Genomic DNA, 25871 nt, shown 5'->3' with positions numbered 1-25871 from the left:
TTATCTCAGCAAAGGAGAAGTCCTCACTATCACAGATTTAGACTGGTTTGTGAACAATATTTGAGGGAAATGGTGATATTGTGTATGTGGAAAAAGGTTTAGATCTTTGAGTTCATCTCATACAAAATGGGAGCAAAACCAAAAGTGTTGCGTTTATATTTTTGTTGAGTATAGATAGATAGATAGATAGACAGACAGACAGACAGACAGACAGACCTTGAAGTAATGAAATGCATGCACGGAATAAGATCTTTCAGAGAAAAAGTAATGGAATGATTTGTTTTTCTCACTGAATAAAACCTTCAACGAGACTTTAAAGGAGAATCTTCCAGCTGGATGGACTGTATTTATGTATGCAGCTTCAATGGGTAGATAACATCAGCATCCAGACTTGACGTTCTGCATTTAGCAAATTGAAAAGTGATACTGAATGAACAAAACTGGAGTGGATTCACAAGAGCTGTTTTATTACATCTCAGTGTGTTAATCAAACCCTTCAGTGTTTCATGGCAATATAATATGGAAAACTGCAACAATAGTTGCTGGTGAAGTCACGTACTGTAACACAGAGAGAAAATAGGATTTTTTTTTTTTAGATAACCAAAATCCACATTGTAAAAACACACTGAGACTTGAGTGAAACCCTGAAGATAAACAGTGACAAAGTGGCTACTTTGTTCTTTCCACAAAAGAGGAGACACAGCCATGTCCACAAGTAATTGGACAGAATTCTTTTGGCACAAACGTTTACACTTTTGGCTCTGTAAACCACCACACCAAAGTTGAAATGAAACATTCAAGATGTACTTGTAGTGTAGCGTTTCATCTTAAATTCAAGGGGCTTAACAAACATATGGAATTAACTGTATAGGAATTACATCCATTTGAATACATAGGGCCTTCATTTTCAGTCCCCATAATAGACAAATTAAATACAACCCCAATTTCACTGAAGTTGGGACATTGTGTAAAATGTAAATAAAAACAGAATATGATGATTTGCATTCCTCTTCAACTTATATTCAATTGAATACACCACAAAGACAAGATATTTAATGTTCAAACTGATAAACTTTGTTGTTTATGTGCAAATATTTTCTCATTTTGAAAATTGATGCCTGCAACACTTTTCAAAACAGTTGGGACAGGGCAACAAAAGACTGGGAAAGTTGATGAATGCTAAAAGAACACCTAATTGGAAACACGTGAGTGTCATGATTGGGTATAAAAGGAGCATCCCCAAAAGGCTCAGCCATTCACAAGCAAAGATGGGGTGAGGATCACTACTTTGTGAACAACTGTATGAAAAATAGGTCACCAGTTTAAGAACAATGTTTCTCAATGTTCAATTGCAAGGAATTTAGGGATTCCATCATCTACAGTCCAGAGAATCTGGAGAACTTTCAACATGTAAGCGGCAAGGCCAAAAAACAACATTGAATGTCCATGACCTTTGATCCCTCAGGCAGCACTGCATTAAAAACCCAGACAGAGCTTTAATTCATTTGAAAGCTTGATTCTTAGTCTTGTCCATCCAAATTGGAAGTCCCAAAAACCACTTTTATTTGTTGTTATCTATTGTCCTCCTGGTCGTTACTGTGAGTTTCTCTGTGAATTTTCAGACCTTTTGTCTGACTTAGTGCTTAGTTCAGATAAGATAATTATAGTGGGCAATTCTAACATCCACATAGATGCTGAGAATGACAGCCTCAACACTGCATTTAATCTATTATTAGACTCAATTGGCTTTGCTCAAAATGTAAATGAGTCCACCTACCACTTTAATCATACTTTAGATCTTGTTTTGACTTATGGTATGGAAATTGAAGACTTAACAGTATTCCCTGAAAACCCCCTTCTGTCTGATCATTTCTTAATAACATTTACATTTACTTTAATGGACTACACAGCAGTGGGGAATAAGTTTCATTACAGTAGAAGTCTTTCGGAAAGTGCTGTAACTAGGTTTAAGGATATGATTCCTTCCTTGTTATGTTCTCCAATGCCATATACCAAGACAGTGCAGAGTAGCTACCTAAACTCTGTGAGTGAGATAGAGTATCTCGTCAAAAGTTTTACATCCTCATTGAGCACAACCTTGGATGCTGTAGCTCCTCTGAAAAAGAGAGCCTTAAATCAGAAGTGCCTGACTCCGTGGTATAACTCACAAACTCATAACTTAAAGCAGATAACCCGTAAGTTGGAGAGGAAATGGCGTATCACTAATTTAGAAGATCTTCACTTAGCCTGGAAGAATAGTCTGTTGCTCTATAAAAAAGCCCTCCATAAAGCTAGAACATCTTACTACTCATCACTAATTGAAGAAAATAAGAACAACCCCAGGTTTCTTTTTTGCACTGTAGCCAGGCTGACAAAGAGTCAGAGCTCTATTGAACCGAGTATTCCTTTAACTTTAACTAGTAATGACTTCATGACTTTCTTTGTTAATAAAATTTTAACTATTAGACAAAAAATTACTCATAACCATCCCAAAGACATATCGTTATGTTTGGCTGCTTTCAGTAATGCTGGTATTGGTTAGACTCTTTCCTCTCCGTTGTTCTGTCTGAATTATTTTCATTAGTCACTTCCTCCAAACCATCAACATGTCTATTAGACCCATTCGTACCAGGCTGCTCAAGGAAGCCCTACCATTAATTAATGCTTCGATCTTAAATATGATCAGTCTATCTTTATTAGTTGACTATGTACCACAGGCTTTTAAGGTGGCAGTAATTAAAACCATTCTTAAACAGCCTCACTTGACCCAGCTATCTTAGCTAATTATAGGACAATCTCAAACATTCCTTTTCTCTCAAAAATTCTTGAAAGGGTAGTTGTAAAACAGCTAACTGATCATCTGCAGAGGAATGGTCTATTTGAAGAGTTTCAGTCAGGTTCAGAATTCATCATAGTACAGAAACAGCATTAGTGAAGGTTACAAATGATCTTCTTATGGCCTCAGACAGTGGACTCATCTCTGTGCTTGTCCTGTTGTCCAATTTTATTCACTTTATACATGGTTCCCTTAGGCAGTATTATTAGAAAGCATTGCTTAAATTTTCATTGTTACGCAGATGATACCCAGCTTTATCTATCCATGAAGCCAGAGGACACACACCAATTAGTTAAACTGCAGGAATGTCTTACAGACATAAAGACATGGATGACCTCTAATTTCCTGCATTTAAATTCAGATAAAACTGAAGTTATTGTACTTGGCCCCACAAATCTTAGAAACATGGTGTCTAACCAGATCCTTACTCTGGATGGCATTACCCTGACCTCTAGTAATACTGTGAGAAATCTTGGAGTCATTTTTGATCAGTTTATGTCCTTCAATGCGCATATTAAGCAAATATGTAGGACTGCTTTTTTACATTTGCGCAATATCTCTAAAATTAGAAAGGTCTTGTCTCAGAGTGATGCTGAAAAACTAATTCATGCATTTATTTCCTCTAGGCTGGACTATTGTAATTCATTATTATCAGGTTGTCCTAAAAGTTCCCTGAAAAGCCTTCAGTTAATTCAAAATGCTGTAGCTAGAGTACTGACGGGGACCAGAAGGAGAGAGCATATTTCACCCATATTGGCCTCTCTTCATTGGCTTCCTGTTAATTCTAGAATAGAATTTAAAATTCTTCTTCTTACTTATAAGGTTTTGAATAATCAGGTCCCATCTTATCTTAGGGACCCCTTAGTACCATATCACCCCAATAGAGTGCTTCGCTCTCAGACTGCAGGCTTACTTGTAGTTCCTAGGGTTTTTAAGAGTAGAATGGGGGGCAGAGCCTTCAGCTTTCAGGCTCCTCTCCTGTGGAACCAGCTCCCAATTCGGATCAGGGAGACAGACACCCTCTCTACTTTTAAGATTAGGCTTAAAACTTTCCTTTTTGCTAAAGCTTATAGTTAGGGCTGGATCAGGTGACCCTGAACCATCCCTTAGTTATGCTGCTATAGACTTAGACTGCTGGGGGGTTCCCATGATGCACTGAGTGTTTCTTTCTCTTTTTGCTCTGTACGCACCACTCTGCATTTAATCATTAGTGATTGATCTCTGCTGTCTTCCACAGCATGTCTTTTTCCTGATTCTCTCCCCTCAGCCCCAACCAGTCCCAGCAGAAGACTGCCCCTCCCTGAGCCTGGTTCTGCTGGAGGTTTCTTCCTGTTAAAAGGCAGTTTTTCCTTCCCACTGTCACCAAGTGCTTGCTCATAGGGGGTCGTTTTGACCGTTAGGCTTTTTCTGTGATTATTGTATGGCTTTTGCCTTGCAATATAAAGCGCCTTGGGGCAACTTTTGTTGTGATTTGGCGCTATATAAATAAAATTGATTTGATTTAAAAACCGACATCATTGTGTAAGGGATCTTACCACGTGGGCTCAGGAACACTTCAGAAAACCATTGTCAGTTAACACAGTTTGTCACTACATCTACAAGTGCAAGTTAAAACTCTACCATGCAAAGCAAAAGCCATGCATCAACAACATCCAGAAACGCTGCTGCCTTCTCTGGGCCCGAGCTCATTTGAAATGGACACATGCAAAGTGGAAAAGTGTGCCGTGGTCTGATGAGTCCACATTTCAAATTGTTTTTGGAAATCAGACCAGACAAAAGAGGAAAAAAAACATCCAGATTGTTACCAGTGCAAAGTTCAAAAGCCAGCATCTGTGATGTTATGTGGGTGTGTCAGTACCCATGGCATGGGCAACTTACAGATCCGTGATGGCACCAACAATCCTAAAAGGTACATCCAGGTTTTGGAGCAACACATGTTGCCATTCAAGCAACGTCTTTTTCAGGGATGTCCCTGCTTATTTCAGCAAGACAATGCCAAGCCACATTCTGCACATGTTACAACAGCGTGGCTTCGTGGTAAAACAGTGCGGGTACTAGACTGGCCTGCCTGCAGTCCAGACCTGTTACCCATTGAAAATGTGTGAACAGTAAATATCTTGTCTTTGTGGTGTATTCAATTTGCAAATCATTGTACGCTGTTTTATTTTCCCAACGTCCCAACTTCATTGGAATTGGGGTTGTATTCCTGTTAATGTAAATCAGTAATTTTATACCACCACTCACCCCCCCCCCCCCCCCAAAAAAAAAACAAAACAAAACAAAAAACAAAAAACACACACACACTTTTAGGCAAGTAGATGGTGGATACATGAACATTGCAAAGTCTTGGAATATGTCTTGGACTTTATTTACATTGGCTATGAGCAAACAGTACAATACTGCACGGTAAAGGTATCTGGAGTAAGCTGTTCTGAAAAACAGTGATTGTGCATAAAAGAGAGTAGTGAGGGAAGCCACCCAGACAACTCTGAAGGAGTAACAGTGTTCCGTAGTTATCGTTGGAAAAACCATCCATTGTGCAACGTTTGTGTGTTGTACCACCAATCATAGCTTTGGATACGTAGGTGGAGTCGAACAGAGAAAAAAAAAATCACACAAGAAAACAGACCAAATCTAGGCTTCTGTCTCCCATGTGCCTTCTGGCAAATTGTAGTTGAAATTTCAAACCTTTTGCAGAAAGTCCTTCACTCTGCCACCCCACAATGAAGTGTGCTTGTGGTGCAACAGCCAAAAGCTGCATTGTGCAAAGTTTCTCTATTTATAGAGATGCTAACAACTCCTTCAAAGTCACGGTGTCTTGTGGCTTCCTTCACTACTCTCCTTCTTGCACAGACATTCAGTTTTTAAGAAATGTAGTGTAGTGTGAATTTGACCAGAATGACTCAGATTTAAAGCTTTTATTCAGATTTGCCTAATTAGTAACACTTTTATCCCTAATAAGAAGCATACTGGTCCACACCTTAGTCATCAATGCATGACCAACAGGAAATGTATGTTATTTTAAAATATTAGTTCTAACTGACCTTTCTTCTGTTTGCAGTTGCTGGGACATAATTCTATTCATCTGTGTTTTAGACCCTTATCACACATAGTAAGAATGTGCAGGAACCAGCCAGACACAGCAAAAATGGCCATAATCTAGACACAGTGAGGAGGGAAAGAGGCATGTAGACTGTGGCCGGATCCCATGCAGACCGCCTCGTTCACACCCGCACGATTCCGTCCAAAGTGTACTGTATATAGGCAAAAGTTAGGTAACACAGACGGCTGTCAGACTGCCATAAAAGGGCTGAAGACTGCCCGATGTCCACACGTCTAGATGGCAAACATGGGACCGGAGTGGGAGCCAGTGCTCTGTTTTTCCTTTGAACAGGATCTGCCGGTACTGGACATTGGAGTACAACGAACACAATCACATCTTCACTTATCCTCTCTTTGCCAGTGCTCTCTGACCTCACAGCAGGTGACCACACATGTGTGCGTGCATAGAATATGTGATGAAATGATCACTCAGCTGTGTGTGTGTGTGCTGCTGTCAGCCAAGGACACCTTTTACTGCTAAAGTTTGCTGGCAGTGGACCAAGCTTCCCATGCACACACCATTTGTCAGATGCAGCCTTTCCAGCAAAATTTAATTACTGTTCTTTTTCCTCACGTCAGCATAAGCAGCACAACGCAACTGTACACCGTGATGTCTGGTTGGATTATCAGTGCACATGATTGGTGCATGGGATTCATTAATGCTGTAGTTGTTTCCAGCACACAACAGCCAGATGAGAGGCTTTTCACCACAGGTTGTGGTCCCTGGCTCCTGTCCACCCTGCACTGTGAAATGCTCCTGGGGCCATACTGGTGGTAAGATTCATGTTTAATAATGTTGTCATGGCCTGGCGAAACAATACCATGTCATACCTCCTACAGAGTCAGATGGTGATCAAGTAATAATATGTATATTACAGTGGTGAGATCATTCAGCTCCAAGCCTCTGATGCATGCAATGACACACTAATGCGCATGAGACAGCGGTGGGGGACACCTGCCCGTGGTGTCACAGTTATGATGGGCACAATATTTCACATTATTTATGTCACTCACAAGAACCAATGGAAATATATTTGTACTGTAAGATCTATTATGGCTATAACAGCCTGTTCAGATCCACCGCAGTGTGTGCTGTGTGATGCATTGACCAACAGTGGCACGATGTTTTTGGTTTGAATATGCGCTGCTCAAGGGCGCAATTTAGAACTAGAAATTGGGGGGGACAAAGTGCGAGGCCAGCAGGGCCAAAGCCCACAGGTCCGGGGTCTGGGGGCCGCTTTAGGCCCCCTGAATCCAACGGTTTCTAGATAAGCTCAGATGCATTCTGAGCATCCAGAACAGTAATTTTAATGTTTTGAGAAGACCATAAAGTGGGCACCATTTGACTTATGCAATTTGAAACTGTGGATATAAGTACTTTATTCTGAGAATAGCCAGCATTGATTTTATTAACATCCTGGTGTAAATAAGGTATCACCACATGTGTAGAAATAAAAAAGAATGATAGGTTGAGTTTTCATTAAAAAAACAACTGCAATGTGGTAAAATGTATTCATAAATATGAAAGAACAGGCTCTTAATAATTATTAACAATCGCATACTGTATTTTTTTTTTTCAAGATTTGTTTTTGCATAAGTTTGAAAAAACAACAGATCATAAGTTTAGGATAAATTACTTATCATGAATTTAATTTTTGAAGTGGCACTAATGACAGCACTCATACTGAACATAAGTTCGCTTGCATAGACTGATTTTTTTTTTTGGAGATCAAGCAATAACTGCAGATGGGCTTTCTGAGGTCCCAGATAGCTTTTCTGATTTCCTTTTCTAACTTTCAGAATTTAATAAATTAGCATATGGTCCATTGATACTTATGTGTAGACACTAGTCCCTAGAGGCAACTTTTTTTGGTTTAAAATCTGGGCAAATGCAGTCCCAGAAAACTCCGAATGTGACAAACAAGAAACAGGTGTTGTAAACAAGTTAATGCTGCTAAAAATACAAACTTGCAGAAACAAAGATACTATTCTGACAAGGTTTTGCACATAAGACTGACATGGTTTGCACATAAGACTGGCATAGCATGTGTCAAGTACACACATACTGTATATGTCAGGTTGAAAAGGTGGGGGGGGCATGTCCACCCTATCCCCCACCAAATTGCGCCCATGGCGCTGTTCACATCCACTGCACATGATGAATGCGTGCCACATACATGTTATTACATATCAACATTTCCTTTGCCCTCCTTGGCCGGGGTCCAGTGGAAGTGGACATACGTGGCCCAAGCAGGACATGCTGGCAGGCTTTGCTGTGACCGTTCCATTTCACAGCTCAATCAACCTTGATCAGATCATTTCAAATGCTGTTATGATGCTGTCAGAATATGTAGATTGCGATCAGATACTGCGTAACACACTCAGGACAACCGAGAAAATGGGACCAGCAATGGGACTGCTCTGAGACTGCTGTCTGTCCATCTTCAGACCGCACCTCAACACTTCCTTACTGTGTCTGGATGTGTCATTCCAATGCCGTTCAGCCTCAGTCGGCCTATGTGTGACAGGGGTCTTAATTGTAGAACTGCCTCTGCCAAACAAATTTAACATACAATACCATAATGTTTGTATTTCTTAAAAGCCACATGTAATAAAATCGGAAAATTAAATCAAACATAGTGAATTGGTGGGTTTTGTAACTATTTGGAAGTTCTGCTGTGAAAATAAAAAAAAATACATGCTGCCCACGGGAATCGAACCCGCGCCAAAAGCTCTGATTGGCAGTCAGACACTTAACCACTGAGCTATGATTGCTATCCTGTGATAGTGATGGGAAACTGCCTCATATCAGGAAGGACATGGACATATTTAAAAAAAAAAACAGATACCATATAAAATCACTGCATTTTATTGAATCCCTCTTATCAATCGGGCAATACAAATATGATCTGTTCCTCTGTAGATGACCCATGGTCACAGACATACAGTCATGAAATGACATGAGTGATGAAGCAGTTCGCTCTTCTCGTGTCCACATCTACTGGTCCGGTGCGCACAACCGGTCGCGCGCATGTTTTGCCCGACACACGTCTTGTGGACGCCGCGCTGCAGGACTGACACCGGGTCACGTGAGTGATGTGACAGTGAGATTGCCTGCTGTGTGTTCTGATCTGATGGTCCATTTCAACCTGGGAGCAGCCTGTCACTGTCTTTGCCGTGCTTACCTGCTATTTTACACTCTCTCTGTCTCTCTCCTGATATCATTAGTGGAGCTGTAATGGGGAACACCTGTTGTGGCTCAACACCTGCAATCAATGATCCTGACATTATATAAGTATTGGTCTTTCAACCCATCCTCACCAGAGAAATCAGTCTCTTTAAGTTGCATTGCTGCTAACATGAGCCCAGTATTTTGCACCTTCTGAACTGTGTTTCTGTTGATAAACTACTTTTACCCTGTCTCCTGATTCTGCATCGCCACTGCAGCTCCACTGTCACCCACCTGGACCTTGCCAAAATCAAACTACCCCCTGGCTGGCTCCCAACAGCAGAGGACCTAGCTGAGACATGTATGCACGTCATTTAGGAGAGGATAACTCAAGTATTATAGACCAGCATTTTTCAACCACTGTGCCGCAGCACACCGGTGTGCCGTTACATAATATAAGGTGTGCCATGGAAAATTATCCAATTTCCTTAATTGGTTATTACTTGGTATAGAAGCGGCACATTGTCAAGTGACTGTGATTTAAAAGTAATGTTTCTTCCATGTCAGTAGGTGGCATCAGATAGCTAATTTCCTTAGCTTTCACTTAGCTGTAGTGATGCGTGAGACAAGTGGACATGGAGAAGTTTCTGAAGAGGATTAATTCAAATTCTGAACCGGGTCCGGGACAAAATTCAGACCCTGATGAAGGCTACGATTGCGAAACCTACCTGTCATTCTGATTTACTTTCACCGGGGATGCAACAACACCGACTCCGTTGTGCCTGGTGTGTGGTGAAAAGTTAGCGAACAGTGCCATTTTTCCAAGTATGCTTAAACGCCATCTCCAGACGAAACACCTGATGCTTCAAAACAAGCACATGGACTATTTTGTTCACCTGCGTGAAAACACGGAGAAGCAGGCAACCTTCATGCCAAAAACTGCAAAGGTGAATGAGCCAGTCCTCAAAGCTAGCTATCAAATTGCTGAACTTGTTGCTAAATCAAAAAATGCACACTCTGTGGCAGAGTCATTAATATTACCTGCTTGCAAAGCCATTGTTAAGGAGATGCTTGGCTCTGATGCTGTAAAAGAAATCACCAAAGTCCCTCTCAGATAAAACAATTGCCAGATGAATTGATGACATGTCTGCAGACATTGAAAATGCTGTTTTGGAAAAGATATGCATGAGTAGGAAATTTACTATGCAACTTGATGAGTCCACAGATATTAGTGGACACGCTCAACTCTTGGCCAATGTGCATTTTGTGGATGGAGATGCCATTAGAGAAAACTTCCTATTTTGCAAGGCACTGTCACAAAAAGCAACTGGAGAGGAAATTTTTCGGGTCACATCAGAATATCTTTACCAAGGAGGACTTACATGGGACAACTGCATAAGTGTTTGCACTGATGGAGCCGCAGCCATGGTCGGGCGCACCAAAGGCTTTGTTAGTAGGGTGAAGGAATGGAACCCAGATGGTGTTGTTACACACTGTTTTTTGCACCGTGAGGCTCTCGTTTTCAAGACTTTACCAGCAGACCTTGTTACTGTGTTGGATGATGTGGTGCACATGGTAAACTTTGTAAAGACATGGCATGTGAAAAGTCACATATTTACATCACTGGGTGAGGAAAATCGGAGCGGATCATACAACCTTATTGCTCCATACAAAGGTCTGGTGGTTGCTACTTGGCAAGGTGCTGACCCGTGTGTATGAGCTGTGGGAGGAACTTAAAGTGTTTCTAACAAATGAGAGGACTGATTACGCAAAGCTGCTTGCAAGTGATGAGTGGTGTGTGAAGCTGGCATACCTGGCAAATATATTTCATCATCTGAATGATTTGAACACATGAATGCAAGGCTGAAATGAAAACCTGCTTACAAGCACAGATGAAATAATGGGATTCTTTTCAAAGGGAAAGCTCTGGCAACAGCATGTGGAACGTACCAGTCTTGCCAAGACATGGCAAGACGTCAACACTGCTGCTCTATATGAGATAGTGGGTGAACATTTGAAAACTCTTGAGGAGAAGCTTTCATTTTATTTTTCTTCAGTCTTCACTGAATCCCTTGGCTGGGTTAGGGACCCATATAGCTCACCATCAGTTGCTGAGAAGGACATGACTTTACAGGAGCAAGAGAAACTAACTGAACTAAGACAAGATCATGTTTTAAAGCTAAGCTTTGCTGACCTACATTTGGACAGTTTTTGGCTGACTGCTGCAAAGGAGTTCCCCAGTCTATCAAATAAGGCTATTTCAACATTACTCCCATTTTCCACGACATATCTGTGTGAGCTGAGCTTTTCAACCCTGTCTGCTATCAAAACTAAAAACAGAGAGAGACTGAGAGCTGTTGATGAAGAGCTTTGTGTGTGTCTGTCTTCAATTCCTCCCAGGATATCAGCTTTGTGTTCATCTAAACATGCCCAGGTTTCACACTGAGTATAAATAAATTAAGGGACCATATTGTCATCATTAGGCTAAAACAGGTCATTTTATAATATTTTTGGTTGGAGGTGTGCCATTGGATTTTTTTTCAATGTAAAAAATGTGCCGTGGCTCAAAAAAGGTTGACAAACACTATTCTAGACGAATATGACCCCAATGAACAATTTAGGATATGTGCCAAAATCTCTATCCAGGATGAACAGCCCAAAAATGACCACATCCTTTTATTGACTCGAGTGCTGCCTCAAATACAGCAGTATTTTCTAAAGTGCTGCAGCTATAGATATTCCAAGGTATTCAAAATGTTCAGAATGTCCAATATGTGATTGGGAAGGCCATAGAAAAGTGTAAAATTTCTATTTTGATATTTTAAGAGAAAATGTCTAAAATAAGAGGGTCAACTTATTACTGTACATTGAAAGAAAACAAACATTTGCCAAATTAATGAAATTTATTTTCCAATAATACAAATATTAACACCACATTACTGGATTTTTTTTTCAAACACATAAACACAACAAAATCCAAATATGAAGAATATGCTGATTCAGTGTTAGGGTTTTCGGAGCAATCACCTCCCTTGCATTTGCAGTAGTTGCAGCTACAGATCCCAGCTACCCCAAAATACAGCTGTATTTTAAGTAATACCCCATCACACTAGAGGCCAAATGAGTGTGAATGCCATCCCAATGAAAAACCGGCCTCCATTCGGGCAAACCTGAGGTCAGTCAAAAACCTCCTGACAGCATTCAGCATTCACTCCAAAGAGTCGGGCAAATTCCTGTTGCTGGCTTTTAATACATGTTCAAAATATTCAATATCCGAGGTGGAAAAAGCTTGAACTGTGGACAAAGTGCAGTCTGATTGCATTCTAAATATTCTCACTGTGTCAAAACACCATTCAGAACAGTCTGATCGAGCTCAAGAGACATTCACCATGGTCAGCCACATAAAATCCTGCCAGCATTGAGTCATACATGCACCTCTACTGGATCCCGTTTGGGGTGCGCAAAGTAAATATTGTTATCTGCAGTGTCTGTGGCATGCATTCATCTTGTGAATTAGATGTGAACATCACACCGTCAAACTGAAAGTACTGTGTATCACTGCAAGTCAATGGGTCTCAGAGCCGCGGGGCAGCACGGACATCTGAATGAGGTGTCATATCCATAATAAACCTTATAATACAAAAACTTTGTCATTCCCTCTCATGGGTTAGAGAATGTGTGTGAAATATTATGATTATCATAGTTGTAACACCACGAGCAGATGTGCTGCGCTGCTGCCCCATGCTGACTCAATGCATTTCAGAGGCTTAGTGTAGCAGAGTGCAGTTGAATGACGTGTCACAGCTGTAATACACATATTATGACATGTACACCATTGAACTCTTTAGGAAGAATGATGTTCCAACTGTATTGCCAAGCCATTATAATATAAATAAACCTTTGGAATGGTTCCAAATGCATCACACAGCACAGGATGAACAACTGCAACGCTGCAGCCTGTAATAAAATCCCTGTTATCCTGGGAGTGCCATGAGATGGTTACATCAGCCAAGTGCCAACGGCACATGCCTCGTCCACCACAAAATATATATCCCATATGGTGTACCATCCAGCGGCACAATGTGTGCCACCCAGCCAGACAGTGGGATGCCCCACTGCGCATCAGGGGACATCACACACAATCATAAAGTTCAGACAGTACGTCATGAACACGCATGAAACACAGTGTGGTCATCTCTTGGACCTAATATTCTGGAGAAGGGAAAGCCATGTGTGTGAGCTCATATCATCTGATGGCTCTGCAGCTCGTGCATGAGCTCATATCATGTGATTGCCCCACTGTGCATGCGTGAGTTAAAATCATCTGATGGCTCCGCAGCTCATGCATGAGCTCATACAGTGAGGCATATAAGTATATGCTACGCTGTCAATTTTGCAAGTTTTCTCACCTACAATGAATAGAGAGGTCTGTAATTTTTATCATAGGTACACTTCAAATGTGAGAGACAGAATGTAAAAAAAAAAAAAAAAAAAAAAATCAAAAATCGCATTGTATGATTTTGTAAATAATTCATTTGCATTTTATTGCATGAAATAAGTATTTGATCACCTACCAACCATCAAGAATTCTGGCTATCACAGACCTGTTAGTATCTCTTTAAGAAGCCCTCCTATTCTGCACTCTGTACCTGTATTAATTGCACCTGTTTGAACTCGTTACCTGTATAAAAGACACCTGTCCACACTCAATCAATCACACTCCAACCTGTCCACCACGGCCAAGATGAAAGAGCTGTTTTTCTTGCCATGTTTCAGTTCACCATTGGACGCTCCTTCCACTGCCCCACCGCCAGCAGTTGGTCACTGTCTGCCACGGGGAATGGGCTCCGCTCCCTGCTTTCTCCATCAGCAGGATTCAATATCATCTTGGTTCATCCCACCACCGCAACAGGGACTGAGGCCAAAACAAATTTATAACTCTGTACTCACATATAAATCAAATGATTTTTCTTTAACTTGGTGATTCTTCTGGTAAAACAGTTTTTAGCAGCTATAGCTTAACTTTCAGCATTTAAACCATACTTTCTGAAAGGGTTATGCTGGTTCCCAGTTTCACACCCACAGTCCTCCACCTGTAAGGTTGATGTCCAGCTGACCTCTTATAGGGCCTCCGTTGCCATCACCACATGCTGAAACAGGCCAACAATGACGTGTTTCATCGCAACCAAACGGCTTAACTGATTATCACTTCCAGAAGATATCCTCTGTTGAATCACCTGTTAATAGGAACAGATGGAACAAAAAGCTGTTGGCCAGGACACTGTTGGGCCCCCTCCACTACCCATGATGTGAGACCAAATAGCCAAATCCATGTTTAGAAAGTTGAGGTTTCCTGAATAATGTGAGATTACATGTGATGCATTTTGACATTTTCTGTGCTTAGTTGGATTTTTTTCAGTTTTAAAAGCTTTAAACTGAGATAGCATTTCAGTTAAGTTATCAGTTTCGATAACCTAAGGTTGCTATTCTCTGCTTTCAATTCATCTTAATTTTTTTGGTGCATTCACTTTGCTTTCTATTCTTTAAACTTTGTATTCTTGTAACGTTTTGTTAAGATACAGTGTTAGGTTCTGCATCTATAAAGGGTGCACAGGACGTCTCTGTCAAAATGAAGGATGTATGGATGGTTACACACATTGGAAATGCACTGATAGATTTACATACACAGAAGGAGCAATCATCAGCTTTATCTTTGCAAGTAGAACATGGACAGATAGGTATTTCAATGTTAAATGTTCAATTTCTCCTTGAAACTGTTCAGGTATTGTTCCCCAGTGTATATCGTTAAAGTTTCACCTCATTAACAGCTTGTATAGTATTTGAGCCTGACCCAAACAGGAACACATTGCCATTGCTCGACTTCCTCGTCATAACACAGACGTGTCACATTCATTGCAGATTTTAATATTTTTCACTCAATGGGAAACTCTCCAACAATTTATGCATTCTATTCACAGAGAAGTGAGAAAACTAGAGAAAAAAGGAAAGCAAGTTTGATAAAAAATGGTTTTCCACCACAGTACAATTTAGAAATGGGATGCATGTCAATCTGATGAGCAAACCTACTGGAAAGATGAAAATATTCATTGTAAATGTCAAAACAATTCTCTGTTTACCTTCTAAAGCCCAAATGTAATTTCTTTCCAATAGATAAAACATTTATTAGATGCCTGAACTATGAAATCATGTTACCACACTGGCATCTATTTACCGATGATGATTACCCTTACATTCTTTTTGGAAAGTCTCCTTAATGTGTGTCGAATGTGTCCGAGACGTCAGCATCTCAGTCTGCTGTGTATGTATGCGTATGTGCTCATAAAGAAAGATGCTATGTAAATTAGAGATTAGGCACAAATTTTGTGGGATTGTGGGGTTAACCTCTAATTAATTGCACAGCTTTGCTCGGTTGCGGCGAGTGCACACGACTGTAATTTTGCAGCTGCTTGATTTCAGCATATGAAACATGCAGGCCAATTGGCCTCGCAACCGCATGCCAAAACACTTAAAATAGTTTTCTTCTCTCAGGACACTTTGCTGTCAACAAAACAATATTGGGAGTTATTAGTAAAGTGGTTTCTGTTGAACTGTTAGCTAAAAAAAAAAAAAAATTCAAGAAGTCTTTTGGGGTTGTTATGTAACACTGTGTCTTACTTTATTAACATAGTTTATCCCCTCACAGCATGTGAAGGCTTGGTTTTGTTCATTGTCATTTTCTGGGTTTTGTGTATTGCTTAAAATATTTAATGATGGCACGGCATGGTATCGATGACTCAGTACACCAATAGGCCACAATCCTGAGTCAGTAAGAGCTCTTGTTGATTTACCAGTTCTTTACTCAGTCCTTTTTTTTTGTTATTTTCATGTTGACAGGACTTCAGAAAGCTTGCCAAAAAAAAAAAAAAAGAAACAACCCTGTTATTCCTCAAGATTCACAAACATTTCTGTGTATTCTTCTGTAGGTTCTTGGTCCAGGCAGACGTCAGCATCAATTTGACCAGATGGTGCTTAGTTTGGGTTCGTGTGTTATACATCATGCGGACAAAGTGAGGAATCTTGGGGTAATTTTTGATCCTACGTTGTCCTTTGACCTCGACATTAGAGATATTACGAGGACTGCCTTCTTCCATCTGCGAAACATAGCGAAGATTAATTCCATCCTGTCTACGGCTGATGCTGAGACTCTGATACATGCATTTATCTCTTCTAGATTGGATTATTGCAATGCTTTATTTTCTGGTCTGCCGCAGTCCAGCATTAGGGGTCTTCAATTTGTGCAGAGTGCAGCTGCCAGACTTTTGACACAAAGTAGAAAGTTTGATCACATTACACCCATTCTGGTATCCCTTCATTGGTTTCTGGTTTCTGCCAGATCAGATTTTAAAGTCCTGTTGCTGGTCTATAAAATTTTTCATGGACTGGCTCCTTCCTACCTGGTGGACTTGGTCAAGCCCTACGTATCAGCGTGGCCCTTGCGTTCGCAAGGTGCAGGACTTCTGTGTGTTCCAAGGGTGAATCAAAAGTCTGTGGGGTATAGAGCTTTCCCTTACCATTGCCCTGCTCTCTGGAATGCTCTACCCACATCTACAAGGCAGTCCGACATGGTGGAGACTTTTAAATCAAGATTGAAGACCCACTTTTTTAGACTATCTTATTATTAATTTATTTGTTTTTTATGTTTGCTTTGTCATTTCTTTTTATTCTACTATATTTTTACCTTTTTACTGTGCCCTTTTCAATTTTTATTCACTTTGTGCTGCTATGAATTGTGTGTTGTGTGAAGCACCTTGAGGCGACTCTGTCGTGAGATAGTGAAATATAAATTAATAAAATTGAAATTGAAATTGCAATTGATATATGCATCTTTCATACTGTTGGGATTTATTTTGGTTCTTAAATTGAAGTAATCTGAAATATTCATTGTCTGACTGTCGTTTCTGTACAGCTACATCTGCCAACTTTGCCCTACATTGGACTTCTTTATCTAAATCAAGATGTTTTTAATTACCTGCAGATTGTAAAATGATGGAACTCGCAGGACTGCATACACTAAAACAGATGGCGCAGTCTGTTTGTCAGAGTTTGATAGCAGACAGATACATAGAAGTGTCTGTAGTGTTATGTGGGCCGCTGAAGAGGAGGTACTGCTGGCCCACCACCACCAGAGGGCGCCCTGCTTGGAGTGCGGGCTCCAAGCACGAGAGGGCGCCAGACCCAGAAGAAGTGACAGCTGTCACTCATCGCACCAGCTGTCACTCATCTACACCACTACTTAAGCCGGACTGCAACTCCACCTCCCCGCCGAGAAATCGACTACCAAGAGGTAATTTTCTCTGCTGACTCATACGTTGAGTAATAATCTGAACTTCTGTTGCAGCCGTTTTCCTGGTGCTTTCCTTATCTGTGGGATTGGCGTTTGGTGTGACAGCGACGGCTTCGCCTCACACCCCAAACCAGATAAGTGGATTAAACAGGAGCTGCACGAGTGTGTGATTGGAGGTGGAGGTGCTCCCTCCTAACTGTGTGCAGACTGTGGATTACTGAGTGTGCGGACTCACACTCACTCATCTTGTCTTTGCTTTCTGCCAGCAGTACCAGGGTCGACAGCCGAAGACAGAGGCCACCTGGGGACTCGGGACTTGGCAGCTCCGGTGTTCTTCAGACCGTTGGTGGTGGAAGCCGTGTGGGACGCGGCTTCTCTCTCGTCGGGGGTCTTCTATCTTCGAGCCTGCCCACACGTCACCTGGTGTTAATTGACTTTACAATTTTTGTGTGTTTAGTTGTGTGTTGTCACAACATTAAATTGTTACTCTTTGGCTTATTCATTGTCCGTTCTTTAGCGCCCCCTGTTGTGGGTCCGTGCTACGACACCTTCCCAGCAGGATTTCTCGGCCAATCGTCATGGATTCTGAGGGGCGTCAACCCGAGCTTGAACGGCCAATGGAAGAGCCAGGAGCGCAGGCGTCAGCGGGAGGCGTGTTGAGTGAGCTGCAGCAAATCTTAACCGCCTTCACGGCTCGGCTGGATTTAGTGGCCAAGCAGAATGTTCTCCTTAACCGGAGGGTGGAGGCTCTCACCGCCAGGGTGGAAGCGCGCGATCAGGGCGCTGCTGCAGCCACTCCTCTTGCTGGTCCTGGGCCTGTAACAGACATTCCACTGGTCGTTCAACGACCCCCCCCACCGTCCCCTGAAGCATACATAAGCCCTCCGGAACCGTATGGAGGCTGTGTTGAGACGTGCGCAGACTTCCTCATGCAGTGTTCGCTCGTCTTTTCACAGTGTCCTGTCATGTACGAGTCAGACGCCAGCCGGGTGGCTTATGTTATTAGTCTGCTTCGAGGAGAGGCACGTGCCTGGGCTACGGCGCTTTGGGAGCAGAATTCACGGCTCCTAACGTCTTATGCTGAGTTTATACGGGAGTTCAAACAAGTTTTTGACCATCCAAACAGAGGCGAGACCGCTTCGAGCGTGCTGCTGTCAATGAGACAGGGGCGTCGCAGCACAGCCGAGTATGCAGTCGACTTCCGCATCGCGGCAGCGAGGTCCGGCTGGAATAACGTTGCGCTCCGCGCCGCCTTCGTAAATGGACTGTCTCCGGTCCTGAAGGAGCACCTGCTGGCTAAGGAGGAACCGCGGGATTTTGACGGGCTTGTCGATTTGGTTATACGCTTAGACAACCGTTTGAATGAGCATCATCGGGAGCAGGCCAGGGGGCGTGACCGGGCACGAGCTGTCCCTCCCCCTTCCGGTTCCGAAAGGGTGACGTCGTCTCCACGCTTCACTGCCAGAGAGCTCCGTGTGGCTACAGCTCCCCCTGCTGAGGAGGCTATGGACATGAGCAGGGCCAAAGTAAAAACAAACGTCAGACAAAGGAGGCTGGCCCGCGGGGAGTGTTTTGTCTGCGGCTCTTGTGAGCATATGCAGAAGGACTGCCCCAAAACGGTCAAACTACAACGCCCGTCCTTAGAAACTGGGCTAAGGGTGGGCCATAACACGCACGCGGGGAAACCCCGCAAATCTGCACGAATCCCAGTAACGATCCTTTGTGGGGATTTAACCCTTCACGCCCCAGCACTGGTAGACACGGGGTCGGAAGGGAATCTGCTGGATAGCAGATGGGCAAAGGAAGTAGGGCTCCCCCTGGTGGCTCTGCCGGCACCATTGCAGGTGCGAGCACTAGATGGCACCCTGCTTCCATTAATCACACATCAGACACAGCCAGTGACCTTGGTTGTGTCTGGAAATCACAGGGAGGAGATCGTGTTCCATGTAACACCTTCTACCTCCCGAGTGATTTTGGGATTTCCATGGATGGTGAAGCACAATCCCCGGATAGATTGGCTGTCCGGGGTTGTGACGCAGTGGAGCAAAACCTGCCACCGGGAGTGTTTAGGATCCTCGGTTCCTCCTGGCACGACGGCTAATGAGGAGGTTAAAGTCCCCCCCAATCTATCGGCGGTGCCAAAGGAGTACCACGATCTTGCTGACATTTTCAGCAAAGATCTGGCGCTCACTCTTCCCCCGCACCGACCGTATGATTGTGCCATCGATTTGGTCCCGGGCGCTGAGTACCCGTCCAGTAGGTTGTACAACCTCTCACGTCCGGAACGCGAATCAATGGAGACCTACATCCGGGACTCTTTAGCTGCCGGGCTGATCCAGAACTCCACCTCCCCGATGGGTGCTGGTTTCTTTTTTGTGGGCAAAAAGGACGGCGGACTCCATCTATGTATTGATTACAGAGGGCTGAACGAGATCACGGTTCGCAACCGATACCCGTTACCTCTGTTGGATTCAGTGTTCACGCCCCTGCATGGAGCCCAAATTTTCACTAAATTAGATCTTAGAAACGTGTACCACCTGGTTCGGATCCGGAAGGGAGACGAATGGAAGATGGCATTTAACACCCCGTTAGGTCACTTTGAGTACCTGGTCATGCCGTTCGGCCTCACTAACGCCCCCGCGATGTTCCAAGCTTTGGTAAATGACGTCTTGCGGGACTTCCTGCATCGGTTCGTCTTCATATATCTGGACGATATACTCATCTTTTCCCCGGACCCTGAGACCCATGTCCAGCATGTACGTCAGGTCCTACAGCGGTTGTTGGAGAACCGGCTTTTTGTGAAGGGCGAGAAGTGCGAGTTCCACCGCACTTCTTTGTCCTTCTTGGGGTTCATCATCTCCTCCAACTCCGTCACCCCTGATCCGGCCAAGGTTGCGGCGGTGAGAGATTGGCCCCAACCAACAAGCCGCAGGAAACTACAGCAGTTCCTTGGCTTTGCAAATTTCTACAGGAGGTTCATTAAAGGCTACAGTCAGGTAGTTAGCCCCCTGACTGCCCTGACCTCCACCAAGGTCCCCTTCACCTGGTTGGATCGGTGCAAAGCCGCGTTCAAGGAGTTGAAACGCTGGTTCTCGACTGCACCAGTTCTGGTGCAGCCTGATCCTGATCGCCAGTACATAGTGGAAGTGGACGCCTCTGACTCAGGGATAGGAGCCGTGCTGTCCCAGAGCGTGGAGGCTGATAAGGTTCTCCATCCTTGTGCCTATTTTTCCCGCAGGTTGACCCCAGCTGAACGGAACTATGACGTCGGGAATCGGGAGCTCCTCGCGGTGAAGGAGGCTCTTGAAGAGTGGAGACACCTGCTGGAGGGGGCGTCGTTGCCTTTCACGGTTTTCACAGACCATCGGAACCTGGAGTACATCCGGACCGCCAAGCGGCTGAACCCCAGGCAAGCCCGCTGGTCTCTGTTCTTCGGGCGCTTTGACTTCCGGATCACGTACCGCCCTGGGACCAAGAACCAAAAATCGGATGCGTTGTCCCGGGTGCACGAAGAGGAAGCCAAGGCGGGGCTGTCGAACCCCACCGAGACCATCATCCCCGAGTCCACTGTTGTGGCCTCCCTTACCTGGGACATGGAGAAGACCGTCCGGGAGGCCCTGGCAAGGAGCCCGGACCTGGGGACCGGCCCCAAGAACAGACTGTACATCCCACCAGAGGCCAGAGCTGCCGTATTGGACTTCTGTCACGGATCCAAGCTCTCCTGTCATCCGGGAGTGCGTAGGACCATGGCAGTGGTCCAGCAGCGCTTCTGGTGGACGTCCCTGGAAACCGACGTTCGGGACTACGTCCAGGCCTGTACCATCTGCGCCAGGGGCAAGGCAGACCATCGGAGGACCTCGGGACTCCTCCAACCCCTGCCGGTGCCTCACCGCCCCTGGTCTCACATCAGCCTGGACTTCATCACGGGCCTCCCGCCGTCCCAGGGCAACACCATCATTCTCACGATAGTGGACCGGTTCTCCAAGGCGGCCCACTTCGTGGCCCTCCCGAAGCTCCCGACGGCCCAGGAGACGGCAGACCTCCTGGTCCACCACGTCATGCGGCTGCATGGGATACCATCGGACATCGTATCAGATCGTGGTCCCCAGTTCTCTTCGCAAGTTTGGAGGAGCTTCTGTAAGGAGCTGGGGGCCACCGTGAGCCTCTCGTCCGGGTACCACCCCCAGACAAATAGCCAGGCAGAGCGGGCTAACCAGGAGTTGGAGCAGGCCCTTCGCTGCATCACCTCCGCGCGCCCGGCGGACTGGAGTCACCATCTGGCCTGGATCGAGTATGCCCATAACAGCCAAGTCTCATCTGCTACCGGCCTCTCCCCTTTTGAGGCATGTTTCGGGTACCAGCCCCCATTGTTCCCGCTGGTGGAGGGAGAGGTCGGTGTGCCCTCGGTCCAGGCCCACCTCAGGAGGTGCCGCCGTGTGTGGTGGACCGCCCGCTCTGCCCTGTTGAAGGCCCGGGCGAGGGCCAAGACCCATGCGGACCGCCGGCGTTCCCCGGCCCCCACATACCAGCCCGGGCAGGAGGTGTGGCTTTCAACAAAGGACACCCCTCTCTGTGTGGACTCCCCTAAGTTGAAAGACAGATACATTGGACCATTTAAAATCCTCAAAATCATCAACCCGGCCGCAGTGAAGCTCCAACTCCCAGCTTCACTGCGGATCCACCCTGTATTCCACGTGTCCCGTATCAAGCCACACCACACCTCGCCCCTCTGTGCACCTGGACCTACGCCGCCTCCTGCCCGGCTCATCGACGGGGAGCCTGCTTGGACAGTCCGCAGGCTCCTGGACGTCCATCGTAAGGGCCGGGGGTTCCAATATCTGGTGGACTGGGAGGGGTATGGACCTGAAGAATGCTCCTGGGTGAAGAGGAGCTTCATCCTGGACCCGGCCCTCCTGGCCGATTTCTACAAAAGACACCCGGACAAGCCAGGTCGGGCGCCAGGAGGCGCTCGTTGAGGGGGGGGGTCCTGTTATGTGGGCCGCTGAAGAGGAGGTACTGCTGGCCCACCACCACCAGAGGGCGCCCTGCTTGGAGTGCGGGCTCCAAGCACGAGAGGGCGCCAGACCCAGAAGAAGTGACAGCTGTCACTCATCGCACCAGCTGTCACTTATCTACACCACTACTTAAGCCGGACTGCAACTCCACCTCCCCGCCGAGAAATCGACTACCAAGAGGTAATTTTCTCTGCTGACTCATACGTTGAGTAATAATCTGAACTTCTGTTGCAGCCGTTTTCCTGGTGCTTTCCTTATCTGTGGGATTGGCATTTGGTGTGACAGCGACGGCTTCGCCTCACACCCCAAACCAGATAAGTGGATTAAACAGGAGCTGCACGAGTGTGTGATTGGAGGTGGAGGTGCTCCCTCCTAACTGTGTGCAGACTGTGGATTACTGAGTGTGCGGACTCACACTCACTCATCTTGTCTTTGCTTTCTGCCAGCAGTACCAGGGTCGACAGCCGAAGACAGAGGCCACCTGGGGACTCGGGACTTGGCGGCTCCGGTGTTCTTCAGACCGTTGGTGGTGGAAGCCGTGTGGGACGCGGCTTCTCTCTCGTCGGGGGTCTTCTATCTTCGAGCCTGCCCACACGTCACCTGGTGTTAATTGACTTTACAATTTTTGTGTGTTTAGTTGTGTGTTGTTACTTTTTGGCTTATTCATTGTCCGTTCTTTAGCGCCCCCTGTTGTGGGTCCGTGCTACGACACCTTCCCAGCATGTAGCCTGACAGACTAAACTGAATTTGTTGCCTAATGGCGCCCTGACATCAGCTGTGTGGTGAAAATGACAAGATTCATATTGTATGTTGTTAATTAAAAAAAAAAAAAAAAAAAAGCTTAGCTCCAAAATTCAGTGAAACAGATTTCAGTACAAGCTGAACTTTGAAACTAAAGAGGAGAGAAGCACTCTTCAACTCCTTAAAACAGAAGAGGCACAGTTGAAGACTCAACTTTATTTATGTTGTGTTGGACACATTTTATAATTCCTTTATCTCAACTGAGTGGCAATACACACAGTTGTGATCAAATGTTTACATATCCTGGCAGAATTTATTATTATTATTATTATTATTTATTTATTTATTTATTTATTTATTTATTTATTTATTTATTTATTTATTTATTTGGCCATTTTTCAGAGAATATGAATAACATAAAAACTTTGTTTTGACTCATAGTTACGTAGTGGCTGGGTGAAGCCATTCATTGTCAAACAACTGTGATTATTCTTTTTAAATCATAATGACAACAGAAACTACCCAAATTACCCTGATCAAAAGTTTACATACCCCAGTTCTTAATACCGTGTATTGCCCCCTTTAACATCAGTGACACCATGGAGTCTTTTGTGGTAGTTGTGGCTGAGGCTCTTTATGTTCTCTGATGGTAAAGCTGCCCATTCCTCTTGTCAAAAAGCATCTAGTTCCTGTAAATTCCTGGGCTGTCTTGCATGAACTGCATGTTTGAGAGGCAGACAACTTGTCAGCATCTGCTGAATGTAACTAATAAAGTAAGTAGTAACCTAACTTGGTTATTTTTAAGATTGAGCACTCTAACTATTAGTTACTTTGTTGATTAGTTGCTTTGATGATTACTCAAGCTCACGAATATCCAAGTTAGATTACTAATTACCTTACTAGTTACATTACTTATGAGTTACAAGTTGTTGACAGCTGCTAATAAGGTAACTGTAAAAAAAACTGCTAACGAAGTAACTGTATAAAGTAACTAATAAAGTAACTTTTCAAAGTAACTGTGGCAACACTGCCCCAGAGTGGCTCAATGATATTGAGGTCAGGAGACTGAGATGGCCACTCCAGAACCTTAACTTTATTCTGCTTTAGCCAATGACAGGTAAAGTTGGCCTTATGCATTGAATCCCTGTCATGTTGGAATGTCCAAGTACATCCCACACATAGCTTCTGGGCTAATGAGTGCAAATTTGCCTCCAGTATTTTCTGATAACATGCAGCTTTCACCCTGCCATCAATTTTGACCAAGTTTCCTGCGCCTTTATAGCTCACACATCCCCAAAACAACAGTGATCCACCTTTGTGCTTCACAGTAGAAATGGTGTACCTTTCATCATAGGTCTCATTGACTCCTCTCCAAATGTAACATTTATGGTTGTGACCAAACAGTTAAATTTTGATTTCATCACTCAAAATGACTTTGTTCGCTGTCCTGCTTGGGGCATTGTAAGCAGGATACTTTGTGGCACTTGTGTAGTAATGGCTCAGCTCATTTTTCTTCAAGCGCCTCCTTATTGTGCATCTTTAAACAGCCACACCACTTTTTTCAGTCTTGTATTTCAGCTGAAGTTATTTGTGGGTTTTTCTTTGCATCCTAAATAATTTTCCTGGCAGTTGTTGCTGACATTTTTGTTGGCATTCTCACTCCATATCGTTTCATGTCACTTTCCTGTTTTATACAGTTCAATTACTTTTTCTTTGATCATTCTTTTGGTTTCCCTATGACACAGAAACCACAAACATCACTGATCATTGGATGAAATGTGCAAGGGTCTGTCGGGAGCCCAGAAACTCAGTTTTATAAACACACTGTTTACAAGCAAGCAGATCACAGGTGAGGATGGTTACCTTTTGTAGCCAGTCAAACCTTTGCGTCAACCTGTGTGCATGTTATCAGGCCAACATTACCAGGGCATGTAAAGTTTTGATCAGGATCATTTTGATAGTTTCTGTTATCATTATGATTGAAAAAGAGTAAACACAATTGTTTGACAATAAATGGCTTCACACAACCATAACCATGAGAGAGAGAGAGAGAGCAAGAGAGAGAGAAAAGTTTTTTTGTGTGTTATCATTCATATTCTCTGAAAAATGGCCAAAAAATCTAAAATTCTGCCAGGGCATGTAAACATTTGAGCACAGCTATACAGCTGTGTACATGTCAACAGAAATGTTACCCTCTCCAAAACCAAAATGATTCCAAATTTTATGATAGTGCTGTTCTGATATTAGGCCAACAAACACACAAGGCAGCTGTTGACCTGCAACAGAGCTATTGTTCCCAATGGCATTAATTCTCAGTCAGTTTTTTTAAAAAGTCCTTCACTGTAATTTGACAGTAGATTGGCAGAGGATTTGAACACATTGTCATGAACGTATTAGCTTTTATTTAGCCATGGCAACACCCTCCCCAATCCACCAATGGGCAAGTTTGTGATGGCATCACAAAAATTGATTTAATTTATGTTTGTGATACCATCATGATATGGAGTAGATTTTCATGATAGTGTCACCAAAAAAAAAAAAAAAAAAATTGTGATGGGAGCATGAAAAGTCTGAGGGGAAATGAATCGGGATGGGGGGAGCATGAACAGTTGTTTTGAAAAATGCTGAATTTTTTTCATTTGTTAAAGAGTAACCGGCCTTGAT

General features: G+C 43.9%; 1 long non-coding RNA gene across 1 annotated transcript; it reads left to right on the top strand.

Moving 5' to 3' along the window:
• Positions 1-12901: 12901 nt before the first annotated feature.
• On the top strand, positions 12902-25277 carry LOC117524930. The gene is made up of 3 exons (XR_004564909.1): positions 12902-13015; positions 21187-21189; positions 25268-25277. It is a non-coding gene; the product is annotated as an uncharacterized LOC117524930 (long non-coding RNA).
• The last annotated feature ends 594 nt before the right edge of the window (positions 25278-25871 follow it).

The sequence above is a fragment of the Thalassophryne amazonica genome, chromosome 14 (genome assembly GCF_902500255.1).
Source record: "Thalassophryne amazonica chromosome 14, fThaAma1.1, whole genome shotgun sequence".
NCBI lineage: Eukaryota > Metazoa > Chordata > Actinopteri > Batrachoidiformes > Batrachoididae > Thalassophryne > Thalassophryne amazonica.
Note: the sequence above shows the minus strand (reverse complement) of the source record. Positions and strands in the feature narration are given on the sequence as shown.